Here is a 20283-nt window from a genome sequence, read left to right as displayed (position 1 = left end):
GTTCACTAAACATCAAGCTTCGTTTAAGAAAAGCATAAACTGATACTTGGTTGAGTACAATATAGGATTAGCAGGGTTTCTTGTTGTGGTGGCTGAGAGCAGACAAACGACCACAAAAAGTTAAACGTGTAAACAGCTCTACAATTCTACTCAACGTTCCGACTGGCTGAGCTTAGTATTCGGCCAGTACAGAGTTCGTGTATATACTCTTGAAAGAATGTTTGGTGTTCAAGGAGCGCGTGGATTTTTCTTCACTTCCGTTTTGGAAACTATTCAACGAAATCTGTCAAAATTCATCGGATGTAAACAATACACATTAAACAGCATTTCTGTAAGCTTGCAAACTTGCAATTGCATGTGATGCAATACTTTTGTGGACTGCCTTAATTTGCGAAAAATTACCCCTTTTGAACTTTTAGCAACGCCCCGCTCTAGCCTAGGTAAAGTCTTATAACACACCCCTTTCTTCCGTACAACGCGTGGTTCATCAGATCGTGCTACTAAGCAATTCGCACCAAAATCACTTCCAACATTGTTTGTGACTTCCGTGCGAGGAGCGCGGAAATGGATTCTGTGAGCAATAAGCGGTTGTTATTCATCTCGAATATCCCGCATCGCTGTTCCCGTTCTTCCCGCAGCATTATTTCTGAAGTTGTGATTAACGACCCGTCAACTCGGGAAAGGGGCTGGGACTTGTGTGCGTGTGTGTGTGTGTGTCTTCTTCTGGCTCGGTTCACCAAGGTGTAAGTAATTTGTAAATCATGCACCTTGATTGTTTGCATTCACAGGCGGTATTGCTTTGGGGAGGAGGGCGCGCATATGTGTTTGCTTTGTACTTCGATCGGACCTAGCCATCGAGTATTGTTTTAATTGCCTCCCTGAAGAGAGTCGTCGCCGTTGCATTGTAAACGCCGATTATTCATCATCATGTGTGCCATAATGAACGTGTAGAGAACAATAATCAATCAGTGATTATATGTTTATGCATCTATCCAATTGATTTGTATGCGTGTTTGTTCAAATTGCAAACATTTGTACACAAAACACTCAATAATGCATTTCTCTGTTTTCTATATTTTTTGTCTTTATAGGTAAGCAACGCACAGCGGTTCACAACCGGAAACACTAATGGCGTAGAAATGACTATTATTAAATCGATTTAAGGTAATTTCCACTGTTTATCCGTTCAATCGTCTCCATGAATACTGATTATAGAATCCATACAATTGATTAGCACACGAGCAGGCTCTCATTACGAACCAGTTCCCTCGATTCCCCGGCATATAGCCATCCTATAAGCCTACATTCCCATTCGCGATTAGCCGATATAATCCCTGGCTCCTATAAGTTATTCGTCGATTCGTGTGTAATTTGTGTCCGTTGCGCTCCAATGAGTCTAAAGATCATAAATAGAACCTTTGCTGCGCTATCGGCAGCTTGTATCGGTGGGTGAACCAGGGAAATAATGTGAATTTCTCTCACGTGCGTGACGGCGACAGGACAACACCGACCCTGGGTGGATGTGTGTGTGTGTGTGTGTGTGTTCGCTGATGTGGGAAAGTTGAACATATGAGGCGCCACTGGTCGTGCTCAATTGGACCACGTGGAGCCATAACAATGCGAGTTTAACAGCTGAATGTTGGCATTTATTCGTCCGAAAAAAAAATACGAGCTCAAACGCGAACCGAAGTCGTTCCGGTAGTGAGCAATTGACCGCCGCTGGCTGCGTCCAAACGAACTCCCGCAGGTGACATTACCTATTCCGGTCAAAAAGGGCCGAATTTTGGAGTCTTCGTCGGTGTCATCCCGGTCGCTGCTCCAGTGTTCTTGTTTGCCTTTGCTTTATTTCACTCTCGAGTGGTTCCATCCGGGATGGACCGGGGGAGGAAGCACGTGACACCGGGGCAAATCGGTCCAGAGGTTCACTGGTTTTCAGGAAGGGAAACACGTTGACCAGCCAGCGCAAAGAAGTACTCTTTTGGGGCATTTTTTGCCCTGTGTTCGATAGCAACCTGTTCCGATTTCAGCGCCAACGGGGATGACGTTTTGGCGGGCGAAGTCTGAAAGATTAATAGCTTCATTCCGATTTCTGTTCTGTTGGGTAGGGTGGCGTCGATGGCTGAACGGTTTTGCTCTGAAAATCGGAATGAAACTCGCGGAAGATGTCATTAGCTGATTAGTTTGTTTGTTCGGCTGTCCGCTGCCCGCCTTTCAAACTGTTCCAGAGGGTGCCGGATTACACTTTTTCTCTCCAATTTGGGGTAAGCCAATGGTGATGAATTGAATTGGTAGATCGAATTCAAATCGCGTCCCGAAGATTTTTTCCGGTCATTTAATGGGATCGTATTGTCAACATCAATGGAAACTTTTCGTTTTTAGATCGGACCGTTACAATTCTGGAAAATGAGCTCATTTCTGTCTGTAGGTTGAAATCTGTGTTTGAAACACTTGGAAATAGCTTCTCGGAGCTACACCGTGTGCAATATATTCTGATACAAATCCAAATAAATTTATTAAGCATAAGTGGTATAAGTGGTATATTACCAATATACTGTGGATTAAAAGGCAATATAACAATTATCAATTGAGGGGCTCAGAAGGAAAGGTTTAGTTTAGTAGGTTTAGTTAAAAACTCAACTGCAAAAACGTTCCAATTTGTGTTTGCTGTAGAATCCGATAGATGAGGTTCTGATCTATCTTCCACATTGTCAAATACAGCTGGGAATGTGTTTGCAGCTAAGTTATGACCAGAAGAGAGAATCGACGTAGAGAAATCGATGATGTCACTTACACCCCTTTCATTTTGAGCCCCTCAATTGCAGAGTACTAACTGACCTAGCATACTTCGTCCCGTCCAAAATGGTTTTTTTGTGTATTTTCGGACGCAATTCTCGTCCAAGATTCTTCAATCACATGCAAATACAGGTCGAACTCGATTATCAGGGATTCGATTATCCGCAATTTTAGACTCGATTATCCGGAGTATTTTATTTTTGATTTTCGGAAATTTTAAATAATTTGTATAATAATTCCATATTGAAGAGCCAGTATGGGTATCAAATGAAAGGAATTGACTAGTAGAACACAATTATTTATTAAATATGCAAATCTAAAATGGCCACCACCACAAAATGGCGCCATATATATATATATATATATATATATATATATATATATATATATATATATATATTTTTTTTTTTTTTTTTTTCAAAACTACATCAATATTTTGATGGTGTAACAGTTCGGCTGAAAAGTTCATTAGGTTGACGTCTAGATGGCGCCTCTTGCAAAAATCTACTTGACTATCACAAAGCACCATCTTTCAATGGATACGTGTCAAAATTTGACAGCAATCGGTCGATTGGTACGTGAGTTACACGAGCATTGAGAGTGAAGCAACTTTTGTTATTGTGAAAAAAAATGGAATAATCTGTATTCGTGTATTGATAAAGCATTGAAATGTGTGTAATATTTGTATGGGACCCCCCTCCTTCTTCCAGAGGAGGGAGGGGTGTCAAACCATGATAACAACATTTCTCGTACCCTAAATTCTCACATCCCAATTCTGGTTCCATTTGCTCTATTGATCCGCGAGTTATGTAGAATTTCGTGTTTTACTTGTATGGCATTCACCCCCTTAGAGAAAGGGAGAAGAGTGTCGAATAATCATAGAATCATTTATTGCCCTCTAAAACCTGCACTTTTGAACTACTGAACCAATTCAGATGATCGACATATCAAATTGAAGTTGATTAGTTATTCTTTTTTCAAAGAATATTATAATTGCAAAAAGTTTGGATTTTATTTTCGTAATTATAAATTGTATTTGTTGTTGTTGTTGTTTTCATGGCATTGTTTCGCTATATTTTTTATATTTTTTTTCTTGAAAGCTGACTTTTTTTCATAACATTTCTAAAAATCAGATGTGTGATTTTTCTCATTTTTAAGTTATGATTTTACAAAGTCAACCGATAGTCCGCAAAATATTTGTTTCGCTTTTGCTTCTAAAAATCACTTCTTTGAAAATTCATAACTTTTGAACAACTGAACCGACATATGGATAATCGACATATCAAATTGAAGCCAATGAGCTAGTCTTCCTTAAAAAATATATTACACTTCCGGAAAAATTGGTTTCTAGTAGCATATATTTTGAAAAAACACACCTCTAATTTTTGGATTTTTTTTAGGCTCATTAGCATTTTAGCTGTAACAGAGCCGAATTTGAATCGTGTACATGTCACATGTTCATCATATCTATAATTAGCATATTAAAAACTAGAAGTGGGTTATATCTTTGTTATAACCGCAAGGTGAACGTAGGACTAACGTTGACTTAGCAATCAATAAGTAACAAGCATATAAATCTTAGACATTTCATCTTTCGAATAAAGTGATTATCATTCCAATTCGTTTAGCCGGAAAAGAATTATTAACGCTCAAAGGGGGAATCGATTCCTCCTCGGAAATACTCAGCGCAATTATAACCCCTCCCCAAGCCCCGACATTTGGAATGTTCGTTGATTTGGAGCAGGATTATTAACGCTTGAGAAGGAATGGATTCCTCCTCGGAATTACACAGCGAAAATAAGACTCCCTTCTCAACAATTCCAATAACGAAGATCGATTGTAGCATTCGTAAACAAATAATTTTATAACACTGCTTTCATAAATGTGATTTCCTCGATATGTAACATAATATCCACTTCGATCATATCCACTACACCATATCATATCGTATTCTTCACTATCAAATCCCTAGTCAATCAAAAGTATTGCCAACTTGAATGTACCTGCAATGCCGATTTTCCCAACTTCTTGGTTTCGCAATCTGTATTGGGAAAACAATTCCAATTCTCAAAAATGCAAGTGAGTACAAAAGTACCCGTATTTTGCATCTATTTTGCAATGCCAATTTCCCCAGGCTTCATGATTTTGAAGTCTGTGTTAAAGAAACATTCCGATTTTCAGAAACGCAAGCGAGTACAAAAGTACCCGCAGCTTGCATCTATTTTGCAATGCCAATTTCCTCAGCCTTCATGATTTTTTAGTCTGTGTTGCGCAATCATAACTGAGTGGATTTTCGAGCGGCACTTGCGTATATACCGATTGGTGTGATTTCAATAGCCTGTTTTGAGAGCAATTTTAGGGCTATTGAAAGTTTTTGGATCAAAAAGTAATAAGCATATAACGCGTAGACATTTTATCTTTCGAATGACGTATTTATCATACTATTTCGTTCAGTTGTATAGGAGCTATTAACGCTCAAAATCTCGTTCTCCTGCGTAACGCTTTCGTTTTCGAAAGTTTGAACTTACACCCCAGTATAGAAAAGAAAGACGTAGTCCTACGTTAAAAGATGCCATTTCTCGGCGAAGTATTCTTAGAGTATGCTCATTTTTTTGGATATATTGTGTAACAAAAACACAGCCAAGAGAAGAATATTTTAAAAATATAGCGCTCTTTATCTTTACCCATGTAAACAGTATTTCCACATTTTAATCTGCACCAGAGGAGTTAAAAATCTTTCTCATCTGTACTTTTTGATCCAAAAACCTGTACCATCGAAAATATTCGTTGTAGAAATTTAGCATGAATAAATACACATTTATTTACTAAAAATACTACGTTAACAATAGCAAGTCTTTCGTGTGTTCTTTTATGCTTATACAAGTCGGACTCAATTATCCGGAGACTCGATTATCCGGAGTATTTTATTTTTGATTTTCAGAAATTTTGAATAATTTGTATTAGGCTGTTCACCATGGACAAAAACAGGTGGTAGTCACTTGGTGCAAGGTCCGGACTATATGGCGGATGCAAAAGAACCTTCCATCCGAGCTCCCGGAGCTTCTGGCGCGTCACCAAAGAAGTGGCGTTGTCCTGATGGAAGACAATGCGGCCTCAGTTTATCAAAGATGGCCTCTTCTTCATGAGTGCTACCTTCAAGCGGTCCAGTTGTTGGCAGTACAGGTCCGAATTGAGCGTTTGGCCATAGGGAAGCAGCTCATAATAGATTATTCCTTGACAATCCCACCAAACACACAGCAGAACCTTCCTGGCCGTTAATGAGGGCTTGGCCACCGTCTGAGCCGCTTCAGCGGGCTTCGACCACGACCGTTTGCGCTTCACGTTGTCGTAAGTGACCCACTTTTCATCGCCAGTCACCATCCGCTTCAGAAACGGGTCGATTTTGTTGCGATTCAGCAGCGATTCACATGCGTCGATACGGTCAAAGATGTTTTTTGCGTCAACGTGTGTGGCACCCATACATCGAGTTTCTTTGTGAATCCAAGCTTCTTCAAATAGTTAATAACGGTTTGATGACTTATTCCCAGCTCTTGGCCGATGCTACGGCTGCTACTATGCCGGTCTTTTTCGGCTAATTCAGCGATTTTGTCGCAATTTTCGACGACAGGCCTTCCGGAGCGTGGCGCATCTTCGACGACCTCTACACCAGAACGAAAACGTTGAAACCATCGTTGTGCGGTGGAAATGGAAACTGTATCGGGTCCATAAACTGCACAAATTTTATTGGCAGCTTGAGATTCATTTTTGCCTTTGTCATAGTAGTACTGTAAAATATGTCGGATTTTCTCTTTATTTTGCTCCATATTTGCGACACTATAACTCACGAACGACTTAACCAAACAAAACACTGTCAAGGACTATATTATAGCGCGCAATATAAATATCTTTTCAACAAGCTATAGTATGACTCGATACAATGAATACAACTAGAACTACGCGCTTACAACGACACCTCGCGGAAATACCGCGGGACTTTTTTGACAGCCTAATATAATAATTCCATATTGAATAGCTAATATGGGTATCAAATGAAAAGGCTTGACTAGTAGAATGCAGTTATTTATGAAAAATGCAAATCCAAAATGGCCACCACTACAAGATGGCGCTATATATATTTTTTCACAGCCCCATCAATATGGGTATCAAATGAAAGGGCTTGATTAGTAGATTACAGTTATCTATGAAAAATGCAAATCCATGATGGCGGCCACTACAAAATGGTAGATTTTATATTTTCTCTGAACCCCATCAATATGGGTATCAAGCGAAAGGGCTTGTTGACTAGTGCTGCGGTCATCTTGGATTTGAGGCGGTTCTGAGAAAATATGTAATCCGATGTAGCGGTCGCCATCGCCATTTACATTTTCCATAAATAATTGTGTCATCTACCATAATGTTACGAAAATGTAAGACCAAATCTGTTGGTAAGCGAAGCGGAAAATCCAAAGAAGGGATGGTCCGATTCTAGCCTTCTTTATTTTGTTGTATTCGTCTCTTCCCGTAGATACATATAGTGGAGAGAAAAATCGGAAAATTTTCGGAAAACTCTGAAGGAAGGTCGGAAAATTCGGAAAATTGAATTCCAACATGTTCGAAAATTACATCATAATAAGCGTTGTTAGTCCATTCGATGTTTGCGCTATCGAAATTGATCTTTGTTCGTAAGTGGAAATGGATTTTCAGGCGAAATAACGCATTTCCATATCTTATATCTATAAATAAAAATGGAAGGCCAAATGTGTTGGTAAGCGCAAAACCCGAGGAAGAAATGGTTCAATTTGAGTCATCTAGATTTCGTTGTGTTCGTCTCTTTCCGTAGATCAATATAGCGGAGAGAAAAATTGGAAAATTCGGAAAATTAAATTCCCAAATGTTCTACAATTAGCTAAGCGTTGTTATTCCATTTGACGTTGGCGCTAACGAAATTGATTTTTGTTCGAAAGTGGAAATGGATTTTCAGACGGAATAACGCATTCCTATATCTTCTATCTATATAAACAAAAATGGAAGGGCAAATGTGTTGGTGTGCCCTAAACCCGTGGAAGGAATGGTCCGATTTAAGCTGTCTTTATTTTGTAATATTCTCTGTATCAAACATGTATTCCATGCAACGGAGAAACATGTTATTTCCAAATGCTTGAAGAATCTTGAACGAGAATTGTGTCTGAAAATAATTTTATATTATAAGGACGAGTTTTTGTAGAAGTACTAGACAATTTATAGTAAAAGGAAATTGTAAAGGGTCAAAGGGTAATCCCCTCAATTGACCATCTTTGTGTTGTTATAGAATAACTACGTCCACGCAACCATCATCAGCGATGGAAATCGATCCACGGTGGAACAAAGATCGATACATCCATACAACTGCTTTGCTCTGCAAGAAACATCGGGCTGCTGTTCTATAAATAACTCAACAATGATCAATATCAACTGTCTCCGCTGTCCGGTCTGTTGAACAATGGATGAACAGAAAGAATACCCTTACGTCTAAATGGCTACTACTGTGTAATTTGCCATAATGTAATGGAACAGAAAACTTAACGCCTAAATGGCTACTACTAACTACTGTGTAATTCACAATTCATAGAAACATAAACATATGTACATGTACACGATTAAACCCGGCTCTGTTACAGCTAAAATGCTAATGAGCCTAATAAATAAATGAGATAAAAAAAAAGGGTAATCAATTAATGAAGAGTTCAGTGATTGGACTCACTAACGTTCACTTAGTAAGAAAACGTAGATGTTTGAAAGTATTCAAATCAAAAAATCTATTTTGGGCGGGACGAAGTTCGTCGGGTCAGCTAGTATCTAATATGTATTTACATTTCACCTTATTCTATTGTAAATAGGAAGAGATTTGATTTCTCTCGAAGGAAAGAACGGATATCTTAATGTGAACAGTTTTTTTTTTTTAATCCGTTTATTTTTACAGCCTCAGTTACATAAGTTTAATGGAGCCAAACTCTTAACTACATTTCAACTAGCATATATCAACATGTTGTTTCCTTAATTCTATGGTTAATGAAATAGGAAACCGATTTCTCGCGGTCGACTCGAGTTTAGAAGGGTGACACATTTTCATTAGGAAAAGGATGGGATGTAAGGAGATGTGTGTTTACACTCGCACTCACATTCACATTCAAATTCTCATTCACACTGACACTTCACACTCAATTCTTAAAGCTATCCTTAGATCTAATATGTATTTACAATTTAACTTATTCTAATGTTAGTAGGAGGGGAACCGATAGCTCGCGAAGGACGAAAAGGAGGGGAAAAGGATGTGTATGAACAATCACACTCGAAGATCGATAGCTTTAAGGAAAACATACATTTGGGACATATAATCAAGGTCAAACCGAGCCAACACATCTCTCACCGGCACATTGGACTGCTTTCCTCCAGCCAGAAGGGAGTTTTCTAAATTCGATCTGGCGACAAGATACAACTCGCACGACCAAACAACGTGTTCGATGTCGTGGTAACCATGGCCACAACCGCAGAGATTGCTGTCGGCAAGATTAAAACGAAAAAGCAGCGCGTCTAACGAATAGTGATTAGACATGAGTCGGGAGAAGGTGCGAATAAAGTCCCGACTCAAGTCCAGGACTTTTGAACCACGGATTGAGGCTAACCTTAGGTATAATCGAGTGGAGCCACCGGCCCAATTCATCTTCGTTCCATTTGCGATGCCAGTTAGCGATGGTATTTCTACGAACTAAAGAATAAAATTCATTGAAGGCGATTTGACGCTGATAAATATCGCCTTCAATTGCGCCTACCTTTGCTAATGAGTCAGCCCTCTCATTACCCGGAATTGAGCAATGTGAAGGGACCCAGACAAAGGTAATGACATAACAGCGTCTGGATAAAGCACTCAAAATTTCTCGTATTCTCTCAAGGAAGTACGGTGAGTGCTTTTCCGGCCTCACTGAACGGATAGCTTCGACAGAGCTCAGACTATCCGTTACAATGTAATAGTGTTCAACAGGTCGTGAGGCGACGCTGTCCAGCGCCCAATGAATTGCTGCCAATTCAGCAATATACACTGAGCAAGGATACTGAAGACTGTGTGAGGTGCTAAAAAATTTGTTGAACACTCCAAATCCTGTGGACACATTCATAGAGGACCCATCAGTAAAGTACATATTATCACAATTGACACGTCCATACTTTGCTTCGAAAATCGTAGGAACGATCCCCGATCGATGATAATGTGGAATTCCATGGATATCCTGCTTCATGGACAGATCAAAATGCACAGAGGAATTGATGTAGTCAGGAAAACAAACACGGTTGGGAATATACGAAGAAGGATCAACCTGCATGGAGATGAATTCATGATATGAGCTCATGAATCCAGAATGAAAATTTAGCTCGATCAGCTGCTCAAAATTTCCGATCACCAATGGGTTCATAACCTTACACCGGATGAGGAACCGAAGAGATAATAAATTGAAGCGATCTTTCAGTGGGAGTAGGCCTGCTAAAACCTCGAGACTCATGGTATGCGTTGAGGGCATACATCCCAACGCGATACGGAGACAAAGATACTGAATTCGCTCGAGTTTAATGAGGTGTGTTTTGGCAGCTGATTGAAAACAGAAACTGCCATACTCCATCACTGAGAGAATAGTTGTTCGATACAACAATATAAGATCTTCGGGATGGGCTCCCCACCAGGTGCCGGTAATTGTACGGAGAAAGTTTATTCTTTGTTGGCATTTTTTACTCAGATACCTAATATGGGCCCCCCAAGTACATATGGAGTCGAACCAGACCCCAAGATACTTGAATGACATAGCATGAGTGATCGGTTTACCCAAAAGTTGAAGCTTTGGTTTTGCTGGTCTATGCTTTCTAGAAAAAACCACCATCTCTGTTTTCTCCGTGGAGAATTCGATCCCTAGCCCAATGGCCCAGGTTGAAAAATTGTTCAAAGTATCTTGTAAGGGTCCTTGCAGGTCGGATTCGTTTGATCCTACGACAGACACCACTCCATCATCTGCAAGTTGTCTTAGGTTGCAATTTTGTGTAAAGGAATTGTCGATGTCGCTTACATAGAAGTTGTACAAAAGGGGGCTTAAACATGAACCCTGGGGGAGTCCCATGTAGGAGACCCGACTTACTGTCGAATCCCCGTGAGAAAAATTCAAATGTTTCTCACAAAGCAAGTTATATAATATATTATTCAATAGAGGCGACAGACCCCGAGAGTGTAATTTGTCTGACAGGACCTCTATTGAAACTGAATCAAAGGCCCCCTTTATGTCCAAGAATACTGAAGCCATTTGTTTTTCTTTCGGCGTAAGCCATTTGAATTTCTGAAGAAAGCAACGCAAGACAATCATTCGTCCCCTTGCCCCTGCGGAACCCATATTGTGTATCTGAGAGTAGGCCATTCGTTTCAACCCAACGATCAAGGCGAAACAAGATCATTTTCTCCAACAATTTCCGTATACAAGACAGCATTGCTATTGGGCGGTACGAATTGAAGTCGGACGCGGGTTTTCCGGGTTTTTGAATAGCAATAACTCGTACTTGTCTCCAATCATCTGGAACAATATTATGCTCCAGAAACCGATTGAATAAATTCAACAAGCGATGTTTCGCCACATCAGGGAGGTTTTTCAGCAAGTTGAACTTAATTCGGTCCGATACCGGAACAGAATTGTTACATGAAAGGAGAGCAATAGAGAATTCTACCATCGAAAACTCAGAATCAAGATCGCACCTATCTTGTGGTATATCTCGAATAATTTTTTGCACGGGAGCGGAATCGGGACAAACCTTCCGTGCAAAATTAAAAATCCATCGATGTGAATATTCTTCGCTTTCATTTGTTAAAGAACGATTTCTCATGTTTCGAGCCACTTTCCACAGTTTTTTCATTGACGTTTCTCGTGACAAACCTCCCACGAAATTTCGCCAGTAAGCACGTTTTTTCCCTTTAATCAAATTTTTGAACTGATTCTCAAGGGCTAAATACGTTTGAAAATTTTCAGGAGTTCCACGTTTCCGAAAAGCTTCAAATGCATTCGATTTTTCTATATAAAGCTTGGAACATATGCTATCCCACCATAGATTGGGAGGCCTTCGACAAAAAGTGGAACCTGGGATGGGTTTTTTTTGAGCGCGAACCGCGCTGTCATAGATCAAACGAGAATGGAAGTTATACTCCTCCAATGGAGGTAAACCATCTCTGGAATTGATGGCTAGAGCAACCGCGTCCGCATATTTTTTCCAGTCAATGTGTCTTGTGAGGTCATATGCCATGTTTATAGATTCAGAAGAATTCGACCCAATGGTGATGGAAATTTTGATTGGCAAGTGGTCACTACCGTTGGGGTCCTGGATTACATTCCACTTGCAATCTAACGATAGTGAATTCGAGCAAAGCGAGAGGTCAAGAGCACTTGGGTTAGCAGGAGGTTTAGGTACACGTGTTGTTTCCCCAGTGTTCAAAACGGTCATATTGAAGCTGTTACAAAGGTCATATATCAACAATGAACGATTGTCGTCGTACTGTTCCCCCCAGGCAGTTCCGTGAGAGTTGAAGTCTCCCAAGATCAATCGTGGCTCAGGAAGGAGTGAGCACATGTCAACAAGTTGCTTGCGGCTAACCGCAGCTCTCGGAGGCCAATACAAGCTGACAATACAGAGGTCTTTGCCTCTGATGTTTGCATGACAAGCAACAGCTTCAATCCCTCCAATAGGTGGAAGGTCAATTCGAAAAAATGAGTGGCACTTATTGATCCCCAATAGTACCCCTCCGTCCAAGCGTATAATATTTATTAAAATCGTGGAAAGAAAGATCATCTCGCGAAGAAAGCCAAGTTTCGGACAGAGCAAAAACATCACAATTGAACTTATGAATTTAAAATTTGAATGTATCCAACTTAGGGATAAGACTACGACAATTCCACTGTAAAACAGTGATATCTCCGACCTCTCTATTTGAATTAGACATCAAGAGAGATAATCATTGCAAGGAGGGGCCATGTTTGCATCAATTGTTGCAAAATTGTCTTTAATACTGGAAGCATTGAGATGACAATGGTTCTGATGGAGTCGGAAACATTAAAACACGTGAAGATTTGAGCCACAAGGTCAGTCAACTTTATAAATCCCGATTGGGAAGTTGAGCTGGACGGAAAAATAGGGACAGTTGGGGTTTTTGATGTCCCCTCGAGTGCTGGGTCGTTCGAAGATGAACTATTCCCACGGAAGCCAGGAGGAACCTGATTTTGCTTGTCCGCTGCATTCGATTTTTTAGGCAAGTCAACAGGGGATATCACCGGAGGGACTTGTGATTGAATTTTGGGAGTGGTCACATTTTTGCACCGGGGATTCCCTTGGGAAATAAACGGTGTGCCCCCGTTAGCTGTGTCCGCTTCCATTTCGTCAACTGGCAACGTGGAAAAGATATTGTGGAGGAGATTGGATGTTGTTGCTGTTGGGCCTGTGGAGAAGCGCCCTTTAAAATTTCCGCAAAAGTGCGTTTCGAGCGTTCCTTTAAAGAGCGCTTCTGTTTCTCCCAGCGACTCTTGTAAGTTTCACAAGCTGAGAGCACGTGTGGGGATCCCCCACAATAAGGACACTTATGCTCAGTCGCACTGCAGGAATTCCCCACATGTTGCTCTCCGCAAATGGCACAGCGCTCCTTGTTGGCGCAATAATCTGCTGTATGACCAACTGACTTGCATTTGTTGCAAGTCATGGGCTTTGGAGTCGTACTGGAAGCCTCAATTTGTCCACCATAACGAAGTCAGGGAGGGCGGAACCAGCAAAAGTTACTCGAAACGAGTCGGACGGCGTGAATTTTGCTTTTTCCCCATCCTGGGAAACTTTACCTAGTTGATGGCAGTCCAAAATTTTAACTGGCATCGAAGGGGTGAACAGTTGTCTTGATTTTTTTTTGTTTTTAATATTTTCAACCTGACGAAGTTTTTTTTAAACGGATTATATTGTTTATACAATTTTGAACAATTTTTGATTTATGTTATATTTTTTTGTTTTCAATTTGTATTCGTCTCTATCATGTCTGTCATGATCTTGGTGATGATGGACTATTTTTATTTTTTGTTTTGTATTAGTTAAAAAAAATTGAAGTAGTCTACAAAAGTTTGAGCGCCGCGCGCGTTTCACGGATATAAAGGATATAAAGTAAAAGTTTTTTTTAGGAGCCGGTCTAGGAATTTTTCGTGAATGAAAATTTCTCGACTTCTCTGGATGAGGATGTTCATTGTCAATCCAAAACAAGGCTGGCGGTTGGACTTGTGCTTTGGTGGACCAATTGGCTGCAAGAGTCTGGTCGGGACCGTATCGGCTCTGTGGCAGACACGACTGGATATCGGCTTGGGTTGTTTTTGACATTGCAATACTGTATACGAGTTTATATCTGTAAATAAAATCAGTTCGTTTTCTTCTGCTAAACTGGTTTCAATGCTGAGAAAAATAAATTATCTTTTAGATAACTCGTCTTGCTCAAACCTCTGTAGGGGAAGGAGGCGGGACCATTATCGTCATCACTAAACTTAAAAAATAATCACATCTCTGAATTTTGGGTATGTCATACAGAAAAACATCAGCTTGCAAGAAAAAAAAAGGAAATATATCGCCCCCTAGTCCAAAGCTATGAAAACAACGAAAAACAAATACAATCAATAATTAGGAAAATAAAATCCAGATTTTTTTTGCAAGTGTAACATTTGTTTCAAAAAATAATAATCACTTGGCTACAATTTGATATGTCGTTCGTCTAGTTGGGTTCAGTAGTTCAAAAGTTATGAATTTCGAAAAAAGTATTTTTTGGAAAACAGGCGAGAAAATAGATTTTTCGAATCACTTTTGATTGAAAATGGGCACCCTATTGTAAAAAATAAAAAAAAATATGGGCTTAACACGAAAATCTGAGAGCCACTATATCGCTTTGACGTGGAATGGCTGTATGTTAGGGAGCCAATGAATATGGTCATCAAGAATTTCAATAAGTTACCCCATAAAAATGTTCACCACATCGAAAAAACATCCTCCGCAAAATATACATGCAAGTTGAATTCAATTGAATTCGAAAAATGTTTCATTCAATCGATAATTTAATCAATACAAACAAATGATTGCTAAGCCAACGTCAACCTTGCGGTTATATGATAGATATTAACCACTAATTTTTTGTAGATCGAAAAATCACCCAGTGTCTTAAAATTGCATGAAACGTCGAGATCTACTGTCACTGACTGAAGTATGACTACGTCTTAATGTATGAAGTAGTCCTACGTTAAAAAGACAAAACAACTAACTAGCTAATACCGTTGTATAACTACAGTTGCCGCATCAGAATTGGTGTCGCCACTTTAATACCGAGCCGCTTTGCAGTTGTTGGTATTTGTAAACGGGCGGTTATTTCAAATGTCCTGCGATAGTGATGGTTCGATTCGATAATCTGGGTCAAAATTTTATCCGACCTCTCGAAGCCCAACCAAACACAGAACCCTACCAACGGTCAAGTTAATCCAATCCCATATAAATGAGTTTGTTGTATTTCTTCATTAGTTTTTAATCTCCTCCCACTTTAATGGACAAATTGTAACGTCATTCGTTTCCATGCGTAAATCGCTCGGAAAAAGGGAACCCACCGCCGTCACATCCCCCCCTCCCCCTCTTCCCACCGTTTTCCATTCTCTGAATCTCTGACGATGAAAATAAATGGCCAGAGCAAATAAGCTTGGCCGCGCGCGTGGTCCGTTCTGCCCAGTCTATCAACGGCAAACCCTCTTGGCGGACTCTGGAAAGTACGAAACCCACCCCAAGCAACCACCCACCCAGTGTTCGACATGCAGCAGCCCTGGAAAGTTTTTCGTCTTAGCAAGCGCAATTACACCGAACAACCGATAATTGAATTTTTATTTGCCGCCCTCGCTCTCTGGGACGGATCGAAGGTTCTGAAAAAGGGAGGGTTAAAATATACTGCTGCAAAAAAATGAACCGGAATAAAATTGGTTCTTGGGATTATTTTCGCAAATAATTAATTTTTAACACACACTCATTTTGAGTGCTCGCAGCTCGGGTGTGTTAATTTTTTTTCTCTCTCAGTCTTTCGTTGTTATTTTTTTGTAATGAATTCCAACCAAACGTATCTTCGAAACGGTGGCTCATAAAAATTGAATATATGGTAGAATTTTTGTGATTTATTGAGTTGTTTGAGTTTGCTTTTTTATCGTACGTTCGTTCGTACAAATCTATTAAAGATAATTTTTATAAACTTTCTTTCTGCTCGCTATAGAGTAATTCCAAATGAAATCGACAAATGACAAAACATGAGTATTTTTGATTCGAATGAAAGTGTGTATTCCGTTTGGGTTAGAGGAAATTTTTTGACTCAAGCGTAACTTTTGAAAAGGGCGTATCGATTTGAGTAAGAGAAATCTTTGATTATTTATATCTCAAAAACTATGAGTCGTACCGAAATAGTGTCTTATGGCGGGTTTACATTAGGGAGATCTATAGCTAAAGATGGATTTATTCACGTGAAAATAGGTGTAAACGGGTGAGAATAAATATGATACACTTATTCGAGGTATATATAACTTGAATAAATTCAGCATATGTAAACGCTTGTGAATTTCTCACTGGTGAGAAATCACTAAAGTTGGATGCAGTTCTACTTCAGGTGAATAAATTCACTGAAAATATGAATATTCATTATAGAAGTTCATGCTAGTGTAAACGGTTGATGCGATTTCTATAAATCTCATCATATTTCTTCACATGAATATATCACAAATCTAAACCCACCCTTAGAAAAAGTTATAGAGTATTGATGGTTGAATATGAAAAAAATGTACACTGAGAAAAAAAATTAATACTCTTTTTTTTTATTTACAAAATAAAAATTCAATTTGCAATATCCAAAATACATGTTTTTAATTTTTTTTAAATTTTTTTTCATATAAAATAGAAGTCATGTAGAAAATTCAAAAAATGGGCCCAAGATGGTAAAACTATTTTTGACGAACTTTGTGGAACATCGAATTTTTAGGAATTTTCGAAACTTCGAATTTTTGTATGTTACACAATCATTTTTAGTCACAAATTATGAATCCTCTGAATCTCTGAATCGATTTAAAACGAAAAAGGTTATTATCAATCGCCTTCTAAATGTAGCCATTCTCGAAATATTTAAAAAAATATTCCTAATTTATTTTCTTTTTTATAGTAAATAATCCCTTTTAATATGTTTGTCGTGTTATACCGTCATGTTCATGAAATTTTATGAATTTGCTTATAATTTCCAACAACTTTTCCAAATACATCATCATGGTTAATTTTTTGACTCAAGCGTAACTTTTGAAAAGGGCGTATAGATTTGAGTAAGAGAAATCTTTGATAATTTATATCTCAAAAAATATGAGTCATAGTGTGTTAGAAAGAGTTATAGAGTATTGTTGGCTTAATTTGAAAAAAATCACACTGAGAAGAAAAATTAGTACGCTCTTTTCATTTACAAAATAAATTTTTTTATTTGCGATATCAAAAAATATGTATTTTTTTATATTTTTTTCAATTTTTTCATATAAAATAGAAGTCATGTAGAAAATTCCAAAAATAGGCCCAAGATGGTAAAACTATTTTTGACGAACTTTGTGGAACATCAAATTTTTTGGAATTTTCGAAACTTCGAATTTTTGAATGTTAGCAATCATTCTTAGCCACAAATTATGAATTCTGATGTGATTTAAAACAAAAAAGGTTATTATCAATCTCCTTCTAAATGCAACCATTCTCGAGATATTTAAAAAAATATTTCTAATTTATAATAATATTTCTTAGTAAATAATCTCTTTTAATATATTTGTCGTGTTATACCGTCATGTTCATGAAATTTTATGAATTTTCTTATAATTTCCAACAATTTTTTTGATTGATTGAAGTTTGTATTAAGATAAAAAAGATTTTTTAGTTTCGCTACGTTTTGTATTAACCCACATGTCTTCGAATATTTCGTAACGTAACTCCTAAACATATGTCTTTACCATAAAGATCTATTTGGAAAAGTTGTTGGAAATTATAAGCGAATTCATAAAATCTCATGAACATGATGGTATAACACGTCAAACATATTTAAATGGCCTATTTACTATGAAAAAGATAATAAATTAGAATTATTTTTTGCAATATCTCGAGAATGGCTACATTTAGAAGGAGGTTTTTTTTACCCCATTTATTTATTTTAGGCTCATTAGTATTTTAGCTGTAACAGAGCCGAATTTTAATCGTGTACATGTCAAATGGTTATCATATCTATAATTATAGCACATTACACAGTTGCCATTCGCCAGTATTCCTTCTATACCATTGCATATGGTACATTTACACAGTAGCCATTTAGGCGTAAGAGTATTCTTTCTGTTCTTCCATTATCCAGTTAGACCACCATACAGCGGAGACAGTTGATATGATCATTGTTGAGTTATTTATAGAACAGCAGCCCGATGTGTCTTGCAGAGCAGAGCAGTTGTATGGATGAATCGATCTTGTTCCGACCGTGAATCGATCTCCATCGCTGCTGATTGTTGCGTGGACGTAGCTATTCTGTAACAACACAAAGATGGTCAATGAGGGCCCTGAGTTTTGAACTCACGATCGATCGCTTACTAAGCGAACGCGCAACCAATGTGGCTACGGAGACCCCCTTAGAAGGAGGTTGATAATAACCTTTTTTGTTTTAAATCACATCAGGATTCATAATTTGTGGCTGAAAATGATTGTCAACACAAAAAAATTCGAAGTTTTGGAAATTCATAAAAATTCGATGTTCCACAAATTTCGTCAAAAATAGTTTTACCATGTTGGGCCCATTTTTGAAATTTTCTACATGACTTCTATTTTGTATGAAAAAATAAAAACAAAATTAAAAAATATGTATTTTGGATATTGCAAATTGAATTTTTATTTTGTAAATAAAAAAAAAGAACTAATTGTTTTTCTCAGTGCACATTTTTTTCACATTCAACCATCAATACTCTATAACTCTTTCTAAGACACTATTTCGGTACGACTCATAGTTTTTGAGATATAAATTATCAAAGATTTCTCTTACTAAAATCGATACGCTCTTTTCAAAAGTTACGCTTGAGTCAAAAAATTCCCAATTGCTGTGAAAAACGCATATTTCCTCCAACCCAAACGGAATACACACTTTCATTGGAATCAAAAATACATGTTTTTAAAATCTGCATTTTTAGGACGATTTCATTTGGAATTGCTGTATACTATAGAATGGTCTTAAGGGAGGACTCCTGTCTGGAAGGTCGAAAAATTTGTAAGGGGTTGTATCTAGGACACGACCGCATATTTTTGACGTAGAACTACGCAATTATATAGAATAGAAATTGTAATGTTTCCGATTCGATTGGTATGCAAATCATGGGAATTCGTTCACAGTGAAAATAGTTATTAACATTAACTTTATTTCATGAAAACGTGTCCTGTTTTCTGATTTGGCACCCTTCCTGAATGACGTAGTTCTTCATCAAAAATAATGAATTTTCGCGATTTTTTTTTTCGGATGTTAGGAATAAAGTGAAGTGTTCGGGTATTTTGGTTATCATTTAAGGTATATTTGAAGAAGTATTTGCTATTTTTTGAGTACACGAATAATGATTATTACGCTGTTGATAGCTAGATGCGTCGATGCTGTCTGAAAAGCGGTACCTTGTTGGTGGTATCGGTTCTGAAGCAACAGTGTGTCGCAGAACGAATTCCAATGAATATTTCGAAATTTTTGGACAATATCTAAATCGTTACTTAGAAGTTTTTGAAAATTCGAAAAATTGCCAAAATGGCGGCCATTTTTGTTAAAAACGAGCTATTTTTCATGAAAAATCGCTGTTTAGAAGTTCATAAAAAATCGAAAAAATTAGATATCAAAAAACGGCTATGTAACGCTTTAGATAATCCATGTTCATATTCTGATAAAAAATTTCAGCCAAATCGGTCGAGTAGATACTGAGATATCGATATCACCAGTTTAAAAAAACAAGGTTTCGAGAAAAATGCGTTTAAAAAATCGTACACCAATAATATGTCCCTTGAGGTTACTTCATACTTTTGGCTGTAACTTTCCAACGAAATAAATCGAAAAAATATCGAAAAATCCTTTTAGGACAACATTTCTGAGGGCATAAGCTTCCCAAAAATTCAAAAAACAAAAATAACATTTAATATAACACTTTATACGTTTATAATAAAAAAATAAACAAAAACGGTTTATATTTACATTTATATGTCTACAAGAACATGTTATTCTAGATTAACACTTGCCACAAACGTATTTGTTGCATGTATTGCAAGTATACATCGCTCTGTTTTTGTTGCACAATTGTGTTTGGCAAGATTTTCGTTCTTGAGGTCTTATAGTTGAGTTTTCTGTAGTACAATACATTGCATTGTTTGGTTGTT

General features: G+C 37.9%; 1 protein-coding gene across 5 annotated transcripts in view; it reads left to right on the top strand.

Annotated features, from left to right (window-relative positions):
• Nucleotides 1-20283, top strand: part of LOC129766565 (alpha-mannosidase 2) — a 446086-nt gene that overhangs the window by 23428 nt on the left and 402375 nt on the right. For 2 of the 5 annotated variants that reach the window (XM_055767153.1, XM_055767140.1), the window contains exon 2: nt 1092-1164. The exons of the other annotated variants lie outside the window; for them this stretch is intronic. The gene's annotated coding sequence lies outside the window, so the exon portion shown is untranslated. The remainder of the gene's footprint in view (nt 1-1091; nt 1165-20283) is intronic. 5 annotated transcript variants of the gene reach the window in all.

Source organism: Toxorhynchites rutilus, chromosome 1 (assembly GCF_029784135.1).
Source record: "Toxorhynchites rutilus septentrionalis strain SRP chromosome 1, ASM2978413v1, whole genome shotgun sequence".
Lineage (NCBI taxonomy): Eukaryota > Metazoa > Arthropoda > Insecta > Diptera > Culicidae > Toxorhynchites > Toxorhynchites rutilus.
This window is presented reverse-complemented; position numbering and strand designations above follow the sequence as displayed.